Source organism: Anastrepha obliqua, chromosome 2 (genome assembly GCF_027943255.1).
Source record: "Anastrepha obliqua isolate idAnaObli1 chromosome 2, idAnaObli1_1.0, whole genome shotgun sequence".
NCBI lineage: Eukaryota > Metazoa > Arthropoda > Insecta > Diptera > Tephritidae > Anastrepha > Anastrepha obliqua.
In genome coordinates, this window is record NC_072893.1 from 82,793,534 (window position 1) to 82,808,658 (window position 15,125).

A 15,125-nucleotide genomic window follows, 5' to 3' on the forward strand; every position below is an offset into this window, starting at 1 on the left:
AGTGAAATAATTTCTATATTAGACTTATTTTAATATTAGACTTGGCATTTCCGCTAATAACTTCTATTTGTACCCTTCTCTACTTTCAAACATTAATTAAAATTTATTTATTAAACCGTTCGCAGTTTCTTTCCATTTAAGTTTACTTACAAGAAAATAATTTTTGATACCATTTTTACAAAAAGGATTTAATTTGTTCCACTGTATTCACCTTCTTAAATACAACCTTTTGTAAGGGAGTGTCAAAAATCGAATGTCACTAGTGAACAAACCTTTAATAACTGAATCACGGCCCGTACTAGAATCATATTATTATTTCAATTATTTCGATTTTTTTTTATTAAAAAAACTTAGAAAAGGAACTCGATTTTTAGACTGTCAAATTCAAAACAGCGCCAATTTGTCAATTTTTTCGTTTTATTCTAGTAGGGGACATAGCACAGTCATAGGTTAGGTTAGGTTAAATGGCTGCCCTAGCTTAGGGCACACTTGGACAAATATTGAAAATTCGTCCGGTGCGATGCAATACATGGGAGAGGAGAAAGGAGAAGAGAAGGAAGAAGGAGCCTTGGGATTAGAGACGATGATGGCCATGCATTTTACGACGACGCCGACGCACAGTGCGGCCGATTCCCAAAAAGCTGGCCAAAAGTCGAAAAAAAAGTTTCTAGATAGAGTTTTTTTGTCTTTGGGTTGGCTACAGTAATGCCTTGAGTAGTGAAAACCGTTCATAGCAACGTCCTGTACCCTAAGTATCCTCTGTATTTTCAGTCGCAACGTGGCCTTCGTTTGAGCATCGTTTTACTGTCGATGAATAGTGAAATTTGTACACATTTGAAAGATTTTGTAATGGAGTAAATTGAACAAAATCAAATGGAATCATCTTCGGAAGGTTAGTAAAATACGAGAAAACTTTAGTACACATCAATACCTCGACACAAAATTTTTAGCTGCAGCAATACGTAGATACATTTTTTGCAATTTTTTTTATAAAATTTGAGTTTTCAAACTGTATAGTAATACAACGCCGTCATATGCTGCTTTGAAACCTATTAAAGGTTACTCAAAAAAGTAATGGTTACTGAATAAAACAAGATTCAGCTGCTACCACGTGCTACCTTGCGACCCCGAAAACATATAAATTTACATGCATCTTGATTATGTTCTTGAATATACGCCATTTCACTTGAGGGGGTGGCCAATAGGGGTGGAAGGGGGTGGATTTTCAAAATTTTAAGATCAAATTCGTAATCAGCGACCCCGACAACCCCCGAGTAAGAAATTTTGAATCAATTACTTAATTTTTTAAGTTTTGGCCAGCTTTTCGGGAATCGGCCGCACTGTGGGACGGTGGCTGATTTGCGTTCGTAATTAGCCGCAACAAGCTACTAATGAACTTCACCAAATTTTTGATATTTAGACATGCTATATCCGTAGGCGTAGCGAAAAAATTAGAGCCAAGGTGTCTAAATCTTTGCCAGACGAGTGCAGGGCAGCTTAGAAGAAGGTGTTAAGACGATTCCACCTCATCCTCAAGACAGCTTCTGCAGAACGGACTTGAGGCAATCCCAAATTCCGTGAGACACGGCATGAACACCTAATGGGCAGTGTCCGGTAAGAATACCCACCAAATTCGAGAGCTGGGGCTACATTCATACTGATTAATATTTCTTTGGTTTTTGTGTTTCAGATAAATAGAAGAGCCAAAATGGACAACGCCGTTCAGGCCCAATTTTTCGGGAGGATCAACTCCAACGCCATTTTTTAAATTATTAAAATTAATTTTTTTTTTTTTAATTTTTGTATGTAAAAGAAGTTAAATAAAAAGCCTAAACATTTTAATTTTTTTTTATTGTAAAAAAGAATTCCTGAAAATACCCTCAATTTTCGAGCTCTAGACCACCGGTACCCCAAGACAATGGTGGATAACTTTAAGGGGATACCTTTTTTATGTTATCTTTAGGATAAGCGAAGGAGACAGATGTACAATTTTACACCAGCACGTTTAAATTATTGAAATTTATTATGAGAATGCTCGATTTTCAAGAGCAACATATTGCAAAATCTATGATTTTTTTTTAGAAATAATCATCCGAGTGAGTTGACAATTCAAAGGTTGGTAAAAAAATTAAAAAAAACTGGTGCAGTTGAGGACAGAAAAAAGACTGGCAGACCATAAATTGTTTCATGATCGATCTTTACCGCCTGGGCGATGCTGCGACTACTAACATGCCGGTCAACTTTGTTTATTTCTCTGATTTTATTGGCATTTCCCACAATATCGACATTTTCTTTATTATCAAAAATGCATTAACGGAATCGGCGAAACCAAAATTGCTGTTGCAGTATCGACACGATAAACACCATTCATAATTTCAGCGGCCTGTTTGTTGTTTACTTCCATTAAAAAGAAAACAAACTCTCAATAATTATTCTTGCGTTTTGGATGGCTTCTGACACTCTGCTGACAACAATTAGCAATTTAATTTTTTTTATAAAGGTCGGATAAGTTTAAAGGGCCGGTATTGATTTTGAATCAAATAGAATTTTTTTAGGAAATTATTGTTGTTTCTCTTTGTTATGATAATATTGGTATAACTCAATTACGTATGCAACAAAATATCAATGGCTCGGCAGCGATGACGCTGAGGCATAATTGAGGTTCTATGTCGTCAATTTTGCCAAATTATCTCATCATGGTTCAAATTGAGTTGGTCAGAAATTGAAAAATGTCAAATGAAATGCACAAAAAAACTTGACGTTTAGGCGTGGTTCACATTCAATATCAGCCCTTGAAATTTAACCATCCTTTAGAAAGCTACACGCACATGAAAAAAAAGAATATATGCATATAAATGATGTATGTAAAAAATAACTCTCGAAATATATGCCCCGTGGCATCACTGGACGTTAAAGACCTATCGCATAAGCACTTTTGCACACTTAATAATTATCTACCGCAATATTTTGTCTATTCAACGAATTTCCATTTTCCCCGAACACGTCGTACGAAGGCCGACACACAGAAATTCCACTGTCAACATAATTATAAAGGATTAATATGCGGTTTTGGTTTTGCAAAACATTTCGCGTGCACATATTCTCCCCCATACACATGCACACACACCTATACACTCAAGGCAAGTGACGGATATTTGCGCCCGTAACGCTGATCCGCTGAGTTGTACGTACCAAATTAAATTCCAATTGCTTTATTGAAAATCGCTTAAGCTATTTGGCAAACAAGCATTTTAATTATGACGGATTATGGCATTCGAAATTAATTTATTATGTTGATTTTTCGGGGCGGATCGTCTGCAGCGAGAAGGACATAAATATGGTTATGTAGAAGTATAGTAACTGATGCAAATTCTTCCTTGCGTGAGCTTGTATACATATATACATGTATGAAGAAGTTCGTTATCATGTTATTGTTTTTGTTGCTCGCTACTCAATTCAAGCAAATAAGCAATGCACCGCTACTGACGTTGTTGTCTTTACCGCTGGTTGACCTGATTTTGCAGCTGCTTTTTGCCACTATGCACACGGAGTTGAGGCCGTCGAGGTAAATCCGGAAAACATTTCGAAAGCTCTGCAGCAGTAGCGTTAAGTCTAAAACCGCTGATAAAGGGACATATTTTTAGAGTATTGTTTCCTGATTGACATTGGAGTGCCGGAGTAAGTGCTAGTGAAACGATGAGTCGAGAGCAGGACAGAACAGCTGCGATACTAGAGTCACTTCGCGCCGGAAAAAGCCCTAAAGAGATAATTGAGTGGTTTGGCTACAAAAAAACGCAAACCTTGATGGACCGCGTGGCTGCTGGAAGAGAATATGTGATTCAACAGGACTCCGCACCTGCTCACAAGGCAAAGAAGACTCAGGCTTGGCTCTAGAACAACCTACCCTACCACTGGTCACCAGATTTTTGGCCACCTTCAAGCCCAGACTGCAATCCTCTTGATTATTACGTGTGGGGCACAGTTGAAGCAAAAGTTAACGCGAAGCCTCTTAACACTAAGGACGCTCTGAAGACAACCATCGAGGAAGTGATGACCACAATGGACAAAGAGGAGGTAGCTCGCGCATGTGGGCGCTTCAGGTCCCGGCTGGAGCACGTAATTGCACGAGATGGAGGTTACATTGAATAATTTTCAACTATGATATGTGCACTCACATTATACAAAGTTAAGTGCAAATAAAATTATTTTTGAGTAAATATCCAATAGTTTTGTGTTTTAAGTTCAACATTCCGGATTTACCTCGACGGCCCTGTACATAAATATTATATATGAAATGCAAGCATTACCACATACACAAATTCCATTGGAAATGGTGGCAACCTGCGCGTGATATTGTTAAGTCGAATTTAATCGAATCCTACAAAGAATCATTTGATTAATTTTGTTATCGCCGGCAGTAACTGCATAGTGTGTAAATACTAGTGGAAGCTATCACTTCCTATACTATAATAAAGCTGTAGGGCAGTCGTAGCTCTAGGGTGAAAAAAAAACTGATGTGTGCGACATAAGGATATGCAATAAAATTCTTTAAAAAAATTGGTTGGTCTACTTGAAGACACCGTTCAACGGTGTCTTTCACTGATTGGTAGAGAAATATGAACAGGCTACTGTTAATTGCCTACTCCTTAAGATCAAAATATTTCTAAAAATCCTGCTTGTCGCGTTTTATAGATATGTTTTAGGATTTTTTTTTTTTAAGCGAAGCAATGTCTTGAAAAATATTATGGACACTTCTTTGCATCAGAAACCATAATAAAACGATGGTTTCCTGACTTCAAACGCGGTCGTGAGACACCGACGAAGCATAACGCAGTGGACGGCCAAATGAGGCGGTAACACCAGGAAACATCAAAAAAATCGTCAAAATCGGTTTGAATGTGTGAAAATAATACAAAATTAAGAATCAATTTACGATATGACCACCTTGGCCTTGACACGGTCCAGAAACGAATCGCAAGCTGCCCGAATGTGACTTGCAGGTATTTTGGCCCACTCGCGAACAATACCTTTTTTCAGCGCTTCGAGACTCGAGCGCCTAGTTCGGACTGTGCTATCCAAGATGGCCCAAAGAGAATAATCTATCGGATTCACGTCTGGTGAATTTGAGAGTCGTTGCGTGGACGTTATGAAATTCGGATCGTTACTTTTTAGCCATTATTGGTTCATTCGAGCTTTGTGAGATGGTGCCGAGTCCATGGTCTGCCCACGCCTTCAAAGCAACCTCCAAAATAATTTCCCGATAATATTTCCCTTTTACCCTGACGCCAGCCTCGATGAAAATGATTGAAAAGCGCCCATCTGCGGTTACAGCGGCCCAAATCATTACATGTGGCGGGTGCTGCCTCCTGGTGACCAATCGATGACTTAAATTCTCGTATGAACGGTTGGTCAAATAAACCCTATCGTTTTGAGAGTTTTCGAATTGTTCAATTTGAAAAACTTTCTCGTCGGAAAACACAATGCTCAGAAATTCACCGCTTTCGCCAATCGAAGCAACTCCTTCGCTCTCTAAGTCTGACTTGTTGTTGCTTTGTTGTGAGATCATGCGCCTTTTGTATCTTGTAAGGCTTGACTTAACAATATCATTGTAATGAGTAATGGTGCGATAAACAAAAACTATATTTACTTTAAGCTGATCAAGCTCACTAACAATCACTGGTTGTGTTTTTCCAGCCAAATATAATGCAATCACACGATTTCGTTTGGCTCGAACAAACGGAAAAAAAATTACGAGGAGGCATTTCAGGTGAATTCGTCGACTGTTTACGTAGTGCAAAATCCACGCGTTATTTTTCCCACAATCCTCTTCTTTGTTGGCGAATTGCTTAACGTAAACGTCTCATAACGCCCAAATAATGATAGTTCTTATTAACTGCCTTCTGGCGAAAATTCGTTGTGTACAATTTCCGTTGCCGTTGTAATCCATAAAGACTGTGAGCTTCGCTTTCTCTTTTAACTGCAAACGGCGTGGGTTTTTGGTCTTCGTTCATTCCATTCGGTTCTTCACTCACTCGCCTGATGTCTGAATTGCGAGGCGTACTCGTAAACCCACGTACCTACGTCTCGTCTACAGTTATAATGCGTTTGATGAAAGTTGGGTCGGATTCAGCCTTGGAAATCATGTATTTGGCGATATCAACACGGTCCATTTTTTGCATGAAATTCAGGTAATTTAGGGTAATTTTTGCAGCAACCGGCGTATCCAAACCATTAACTACAATGCCCTGAACAAATCCATGAGCAGCGGTTCCGAATGAGATGCTTTTTGTGTTGTAGTTTTACCTGATTAGTTTTGCTGTACAGTGCTTTAATTTTCATACCTTTTGTAAAAACTTTCCATATTATCTGTGATAGCTTAGCAGCATTAATTGCTAAAAGCAGTTTCAACAACTAAAAATTGTGTCCGTTCGGATACCGTACAGGGGGAGTGGAAAAGAAGAAGGCAATGAACCTCACAGGTGGATTAGAGGATGAAGACCAACAGTCGCTATTTCCGTTCGTATTAAGCAACTGATGAAATTCACCAGATGTGTGATATTTAAAGAAGTGAGAGCCCAGATGTCTAAACCTTTGCCCAACGAAAGCAGGACAGCTGAGAAGAAGCTGCTGAGATGATTCCACCTCGTCCTCCAGGCAGCTTCTGCAGAAAGGATTTGATAGTATTTCGTATTCTTTCAATAAGAACGTTAGTTCAAGTATTAATGTCGATAAACTCCTTTCAATGGTTTTTAAGTTTATTGTGAAATTTCCCAACAAAATTTTTTTCTGCGAAACCAATAGCTCTTCTGCGAATGAAGGCTACGTCCACACCGATTTATCATATCTCAAACATGATATATTACCATACTTCGTCATCTGAAGCAAAATTGTGAGATTCACTTCGACTGCCACGCCATTGGGTACTCGGCGCGATGAAGAGAATAATAAGATGGCGCCGATTGTGGTACTGCTACTTTACTCTCAGCGAGTTGGGCAGAATCGTTAGTGTATGACTGCGCACTTGTTCAATTTATTCGTGTGTTGTTTGTGTAATTTCTTCTTCTTCTAGCATTTTTGATCGCATTTTCACATCTCACGCTCTCACGCACTCTCTGATGGGCGCAATCTTGTTGCTACTATTATTGTGGTACTCGACAGCAAAATTCTGCCCGCTCATTTCACACGAATTCACACACTCGCCCAATCAGTCGTTGTTCAGGCAGCAACGAAACGATATGACTGTAGACTACGTTATACTTTGTCGTATATTTCCAACACAGCCTCAGTTTTTTGGTAAACACGATTGTCATGACACTGCTTGCGTTAGCCAATGAGCTGTTTCCTTCAAAATTGCTGAGAGCCGGTGAACGGTCTCATCTTGGTTACACCTTTGCATTCTGTGCATCGAGGATTTATTTGTAGACCGAGAAGAACTGAGAACATAAAATCGAAAGAGGAGAGTTTACACCAAACAGCTGGTGATAGATAAAATTTGATATATGCGTACTAGTACAATAGTGCATAGATGTAAAAAAACCGGTCCGTGCCTTACAAGACCCGGAAAACTGTTCAAAAAGAATCGAATGACAATTCCCTGAGACCCGAAAAAAAATTTCACAGGACGGAAACATGGCCTCAGAAAAACCAAAAATTAAGTAATAGAACTGTATCCAGCGCAAAAGTATTTTCAACGGCTGGTGAATTTGTTTCGAGATAGTCTAAGCAACATCCGAAAAATCATATCCATTTTTCAAACATTTAAATGAAATTTTAGCATGGAAAACGTGCACTTAAGTATTGGGTCTGGGAACGAGTTTCAACCCTCGTAAAAGGGGTGTCGCGAGGTGATACTTTTTTGTATCGCTCCAGTAATATATGTACTGGTGATTTGAGGTCTCGCTCTCAGTAGTTGATATTCGCTTGAAGCGTAAAAATCCTTTTTTATCTGACGTCAAAAATGTCTACGTTCGTCCCGAAAAAACAGCATTTGCAAAAATTCATGCTTCATTATTACCTTTTAAAGAAAAGTTCAGCTGAAACGTGTCGTACATTGATGAATATTTACGGCAATCACTCCATCGCTCCATCAAATTCAACGTGTAACGAGTGGTTTCGACGCTTTCAAAATGGCAATTTCGACATGAGTGATAAAGATCGCGAAGGGGCACTGAAAAAATTCGAAGATACTCAACTACTACAACTATTGGATGAGGACGCTTGTCGAAACTTTGCTGGTATGTCTAAAGAGTTGGAAAGAAAGCTGGAAACTGGGTGCCACATCAATTGAAGAGGAGGGATATCGAAAGACGCTTGGTGATGTGAGAGATGCTTCTTGAACGACAGAAAAGAAAAGGTTAAAGCCTGCCATGTAATGAGGTACATCGAAAGGGAAAAAAATATTCATGTTTCAAAGGTTATGTTGTGCATTTGGTGGGATCTATTATGACCTCCTTAAATCACCTGAAACCATCATTGGCGATTGTTACCGACTACAGCTAATAGGTTTGAATCGAGCTCTCAAAGAAAAGCGACCGGAATGGGACGGTAAGCGGGACAAACTGATTTTGCTGCATGACAACGCCAGGCCACATGTTGCTAAATCGGTCCAGAAACATTTAGGGGAACTGAATTGGGAAATCTTGCCACCTTCGGATTGCCATCTGTTCCGATCAATGCAGTCAGCTCTTATTGGAGAGCGGTTGACTTCGTACGAGGTCATCGCAAACTGGCTCAATGAAAGGATCAAGTCAAGGAACGCGAATTTTTCGTGAGAGAAATCCATATGCTGTCTGAAAGGTGGAGTAAAGTTTCAGATTGCAATGGCACATATTTCACATAATACCACTTATAATTTAATTGTTAAATAATTTGTAATTTTTGCTGAGTGGATTTACGCCTCACTACCATTTGTGTTCCAAATTCCCTATTATCAAGAAATATCAAATTGTAAAAAAAAGTTGTTTCTAATATCGATAGCCTGGATAGCCTGGATAGCCTCTCAGCAGGCAATGAAAAAAATCTGAGTGCTTTTCTCATAAAATCATAAAACTTGAAGTATCTCCATTTCTCGGATAGCATTAAGAATCACTTCATCTAATCTCGGTCAGCCACCCAGTAAAAGATGTACGAGCAAAACAACAACATTTGTATTACTAATTTTGCTCTTTTAATATTTATTGCAACTGATTTGGCCATTTACCATAAGCCAGTCTTGATATGTCGTTACTGTTTCCTAACAATAATAATTAATTAGAGATTATTACACTCTACCAATATCCGTAACATTTTCACTGCAAAATTACCGATACAAACAGACATAATACAAACCACAACATCTTATAGAATTTACCGAAGATCCAATATCGATATTCATTTACCCTTGCAATTGGTAATTCCTTAGCTGCTCATTAAATCTCTAGTACGCTCCTAAAACAGCAATAAATATACATACGACATACATACATATTTACATTCACATGCACATGCATTGTAGGTATATCGAATGACAAGCAACTACTTAGATGTGTTAGTTTTTGTCTTAGTTGGCTTAGTTGAGCTCCTCGCCCAAGTCAAAGTCATATTTGGGCTTCCAATACTCAGCTTACAAATTATTTACAAATGTACGTAGATATGTACTCATATATACATATAGACAAATATACGTATATGTATGCAGTCCTGTCTTGGCCAGAGTTCATTTCGCAACTCATTTGGCACATTGTTGGTTTTGTGAGATAGACAGCCCACTGAAGTTCAGCTATAAACATGCAAGTACAGTATTACATGCACACACACACGTACACATATGAGTTCATATACATACATATAATATGTACTTAGATATACACATATTTCCTGATAGGTTTGTAGAAGCCATTAACTTTATAAGCTCTTGCTGCTATGGCGTTGCGCTACTGGATGCGTTGGAATCGTTGCCGAAAACTGGGTCATCCAATGTTCATTCGTAAATTAATTGCCACTCAGGATTTATCGATGACAACGATATGTGTTAATTATGAAAATGGCATTTAGCCGCAAAAATTTAATAGTAAATGATTTTTGTAGGAAGTATTCATCTATAATCTCCATCATCTTCATGTGAATTATTGCTCAATCATGATAATATCTATGCATTAAAATTTTTGAAAATATATAATAACTTAAATAATTTTGCGCATAATAGTGTCTCATCTAATTTTTTAATGGCTTTTGATTATAAAAGCCTACGTGAAGAGTTACAGAATATTTATTTATATATTTATTTTATAATAAGACAATTTTATAAGAAAATTTTAATGAACAAAGCTACTACTGAGCATCCATATTCAATTACGGGCGGGATTAAGCTCGAGTGTCAAAAAAGGCAAAAAAAGGCATTTATTTTTAATTTTTTTAAATATGTACACACATTTACGTACAGTCAAACGTTTAGCGCACTTAAAAAGAGTTCAATATAATGGTCGATTAAATGATATGAAACCCAATTTAAATCCAGTTTCTTAACTAAATATATTTAACACATTATTATAAGACAAAATAACTTAAAGTAGACAGTTTTCCCTAGTAAAAATATGATAAAATAGAAGTAATTCTTATTTCGTCATAGTGGGATTTGGACAAAGACTTAGCCCAGTTTTGATTTCTGTAAAAAATATGAAATATTTGTAAGGATTGAGAAAAGATTGGTGACCATTATTATTTACCATATCAATATTTGGTAGAATAGCCGTTATTCTGTATAACTGCTTCACACCTGCGTGGTAAACTCTCTATTAACTTTTGGCACCTGTCCAAAGGAATAGAGTTCCATGCTTCCTGTACACCTTCCCAAAGTTCATCGATATTTTAAAATTTTTTTTGTCCAACCATCGTCTTCACATCATTCCACAAGTTTTCGATTGGATTTAAATCTGGACTTTGTGCTGGCCAATCGAGCTGGGTAATATTTTCCTGCGAAAGCCAGTTTTTGACCACTCCCGCAGTATGTTTGGGATCGTTGTCGTGCATAAATATCCAATTTACTGGCATAAAATCGAAAGAATATGGCTCCATATTATTTCTAAGTATATTCAGATACATATGCTTATCCATATTTCCTTCTATCTTGACCAGCGGGCCCAACCCCGCGCCACGAAAAAGACCCCCAAACTTTTAAATTCCCACCGCCATGCTTCACCGTCTTTTTTGTGTACCGTGGATTGGTTTCCTGATTTTTTTCACGATGTACATACGTTTTTCCATCAGGACCGATGCGGTTTATTTTAGTTTCATCCGTAAAAAGTACTCGTTTCCAAAAATCTGTCTTTTCGAAGAGATACGCAAATGATAAACGCGCTTTAATATTCTTTTTTGATAGGAGCGGTTTTTTTCTGCTTATGCGACCAAATATTTTATTTTGATTCAGACGCCTTCGCAGAAGCTTACTGGACACAACTAAGCCTAATTCTGCCCTTACTTCAGCCGCTATCGTTCGTGAAGACATAAAAGGATCCGATCGATTTTTCCTTACAATTATTTGATCCTTACGGGGGGAAGTTTTACGTGGCGGAGCTTTACGAATTTTTTTTTGTTTTAATATATTAAATTAGCATCCGACTTGACATCTCTGAGGGCATTGTATACCCTTTTTCTTGAACCATAAATAACTCTTATCAATCTGAAAACAAAATTAGGAAAATTTGCACTCTCTTAGAAGTAACTGCATTATTTGTCAGTATAATATAAAGTGCGCTAAATGTCTGACCATAGCTGTATATTTAAAAATCAGATAAGATCAGATAAGATAAGAGTTTATTAAGTAGAAAAACGTTACAATACTTATGTTATCGCACAATTTACAGAATATGATTTAAATCTTAATTCTACATCATTATATTTGTATATTTATCACAGGTTTGGTTTTTTAAATGATTTTTTCTTTTTTTCGAAGGAAAAAACTACTATGAAAAACCTCCGCTATACATCTTACAAGCTAGGGTTAATCTATACGCATTTAAGTACCAGGGCCTAATTGAACATTAAGAAAGTTCAGTTATTAGTAGATTGTCCGAAAAACTGGAACGAATTTTGAATCTTTTAGTCAAATTTTGTATTTGATCTGACAAAATCTTAGTTTTTGATTCATCATGAAGCTTTCTGGTGGAGAAATGCCATGGGAGTCGTAGCATCATTTTGAGTACCTTATTTTGGCAGATTTGCAGTTTCTTAACATGTGACTTTGCGATATTACTCCAGGCTGGACAGGCATATAATGTTATTGGCTGAAATATAGACTTATAAATTATCAGCTTATTTTCATCACTTAAGCCTGAGCGTCTATTTATTAGGGGATATAACATTTTAAACGCCAAATTTACTTTCTCCTGTATGTACTTTACATGATCGCAAAAAGATACTTTTTTATCAAAAATCACCCCCAGATATCGTACGGTATTGGCCCACGGGATATCATAACTACCTAATTTCAAACCTGTACTTGGTATAAAGCAATGACTTATTTTTCTAGTGAAAAAGATAGCTTGCGTCTTACCAATGTTTAATTTTATTTTCCAAGTACACAAGTAGTCTGCCATGTTTTGTAGTGCATCTTGAAGTTTGGTTACGATTTGGTTACCAAACGCATGCGAATAAAATATGCCAATGTCGTCTGCGTACATGGCATATGAACAGTTGGCTAATTTAGGAAAATCAGAGCAATAAATAATGTACAGTAAAGGACCAAGTACCGATCCCTGGGGAACTCCAGCGGGTAATTCGATCATGTCAGAGTATTCGTCATTCAAAAAAGGAGGTTGACTATGATTTTTCGCCCTTGCTATCATAGTAGCACAGTGCTACTAAGTGCATTTTATAAGTGCATTTCGGGTAATAACCTCATGCGATTATCACGAAGCATTGATTTGAATGAACTAAAGCTCCACTCGACATCCACAGAGACTAATGGTGCCCAATTCAAACACCACCTCGTTTGTCGTTATATTTTCTGGCCATGCCGGCAATTTTTTTATCACTTGCAGACCTTGATACGCTTGAAATACCATATTAAATTTTTCCAATATTGTTGTAGCTACTGGCCCCCGCTCCTGTTTTAAGTTGTTTTCTATATTCTGCAGTGCATCCAATACATTATTTATTGGCTCGCCTAAATATCAATTATTAAATTACCAATCTTAGTATATAAAGCGTTTTTCAGTAAGAGCGCTTAAACTTTTTGTTTAATAAAACACAAACGGTTTGACTTTTTTAACTAATTTTTTTTTTTATTATCGAGTTTGAACATATACATTTAAGTATGAAATTCGATTTTTTTTGCATGACCACCGCGTGCACGTTTTACGAAGTCCAATCGTTGAACCCAATTTTCGCAATTTCGCGTTCAATATTGGCTCTGAGCTTACAAATCGTCGCCGGCTTGTTACTGTAGACCAATGACTTCACATAACCCCAAAGAAAATATTCTAGAGGCGTCAAATCACACGAGCGCGGTGGCCATTCGACCGGTCCATTTCTGGAAATAATGCGCTCATCGAACTTACTCTTCAACAAATCAATTGTAGCGTGTGCTGTGTGGCTTGTGGCCCCGTCCTGTTGAAACCACATGTCGTCTAAGTCCATACCATTCAGTTGCGGCCAAAGATAATCGTTTATCATGTCGCGGTATTGATTTCCATTCACAGTAACGTGGCGATCGTTCTCGTCAACGAAAAAATATGGGCCAATTACGCCGCCGACATGTAAACCGCACCAAACAGTCACTCTTTGTGGGTACATTGGTTTTTCGGCAATTTCTCTTGGATTATCTTTCGCCCAAATGCGGAAATTCTGCTTATTGACGAATCCACTGAGGTGAAAATGTGCGTCTTCACTGAAGATGAAGTGCGCGATATGCACTTTGATTTGAACGCCCGTTTTCATAATAAGCCTGAATAACTGTAACGCGTTGTTCAAGTATGTAGCGTTCCATGATGAAATGTATACTAATGAAGTTTACAAATGGCAAGCGAAAAATAAAAAATATTGCGTCGTTCGCCCTCCCTATCGGAAAAAAGTTGAAGCGCACCAATTGAAAAACGCTTTACTAGCCTAATCCACTACTAGTTCGTAGACCGTGCATTTTTCAACTCAATATTTATTAGTGCCATTTTTACCATCTTCAGTTAACGCTAACCGGCACCTTATCTGACAGATCACCGAACGATTTTTGTCAAATATAGTGCCAGTTAGCGTTAACTGAAGATGGTGGAAACGGTCATTATGTAATTTCGTTTTAATTTCAATATTAAAAGTAGAAAATCGGTATAAATCTACGTTCTAAAATCCAACTTTTAGACATTCAAAATCGTCCTGAAATAAAAATGTGTGAAATGTGAAATTAAAACGATTTTATATAAATAGTCCGTAAGACAATGCATGACGAACAAGTTAATAGCGGATTGAACTAGTATATAAAAGTATGTAAATATGTTTAGGTGTAAAAGTAACCTCTTTTCTCAAGAATTTTGAATGAATTTCTCTCGCCTACTATAAACCCAAAGTTAGCCTGAATATTAGCCAAGTCCTCTCGAATTCCCTTGTTTGCAAACAATTTCTTTGCAAAAATAACGCAAGTCGCATCGTCATTGAGACTATCAACAATATTTTTGATTCCGTTAAAATTTTTTGCATAATACCTATGATACTGCCTCCAGAAAAGTTCCCCAGCGTGTCAAGACCTTTAAAAATGCCAAATTTTTTAATCATTTATACATACATGGATTTAAAAACAAAACTTACTGGTTGAGGTGGTAGAGGTAGATCTGGTTGCTTTTCTTGAAAGAATCGAATTGTTGTTGGACTTTTTGAAAATATTTTCTTCATATATGCAACTAAGCAATCAACTTCTGCATACTTGCTTCGCAGTTTTTCACCTACCCTGTGAACTCCGTGCGCAACACATGCAATATGAATCATTCGTGGATAAAATAACTGAATCCCAACTACGCCTTTTTTCATATATGGTGCAGCGTCTGTAACAAATATCAGTACTTTATCCCGTTTTACTTCTTCTGACCATAGAATTTTTAAGGCATCATCAAAGAGTTTAGCAATTTCCGAAGCGTTTACCTTTTGTATTACTTCCGATGTTA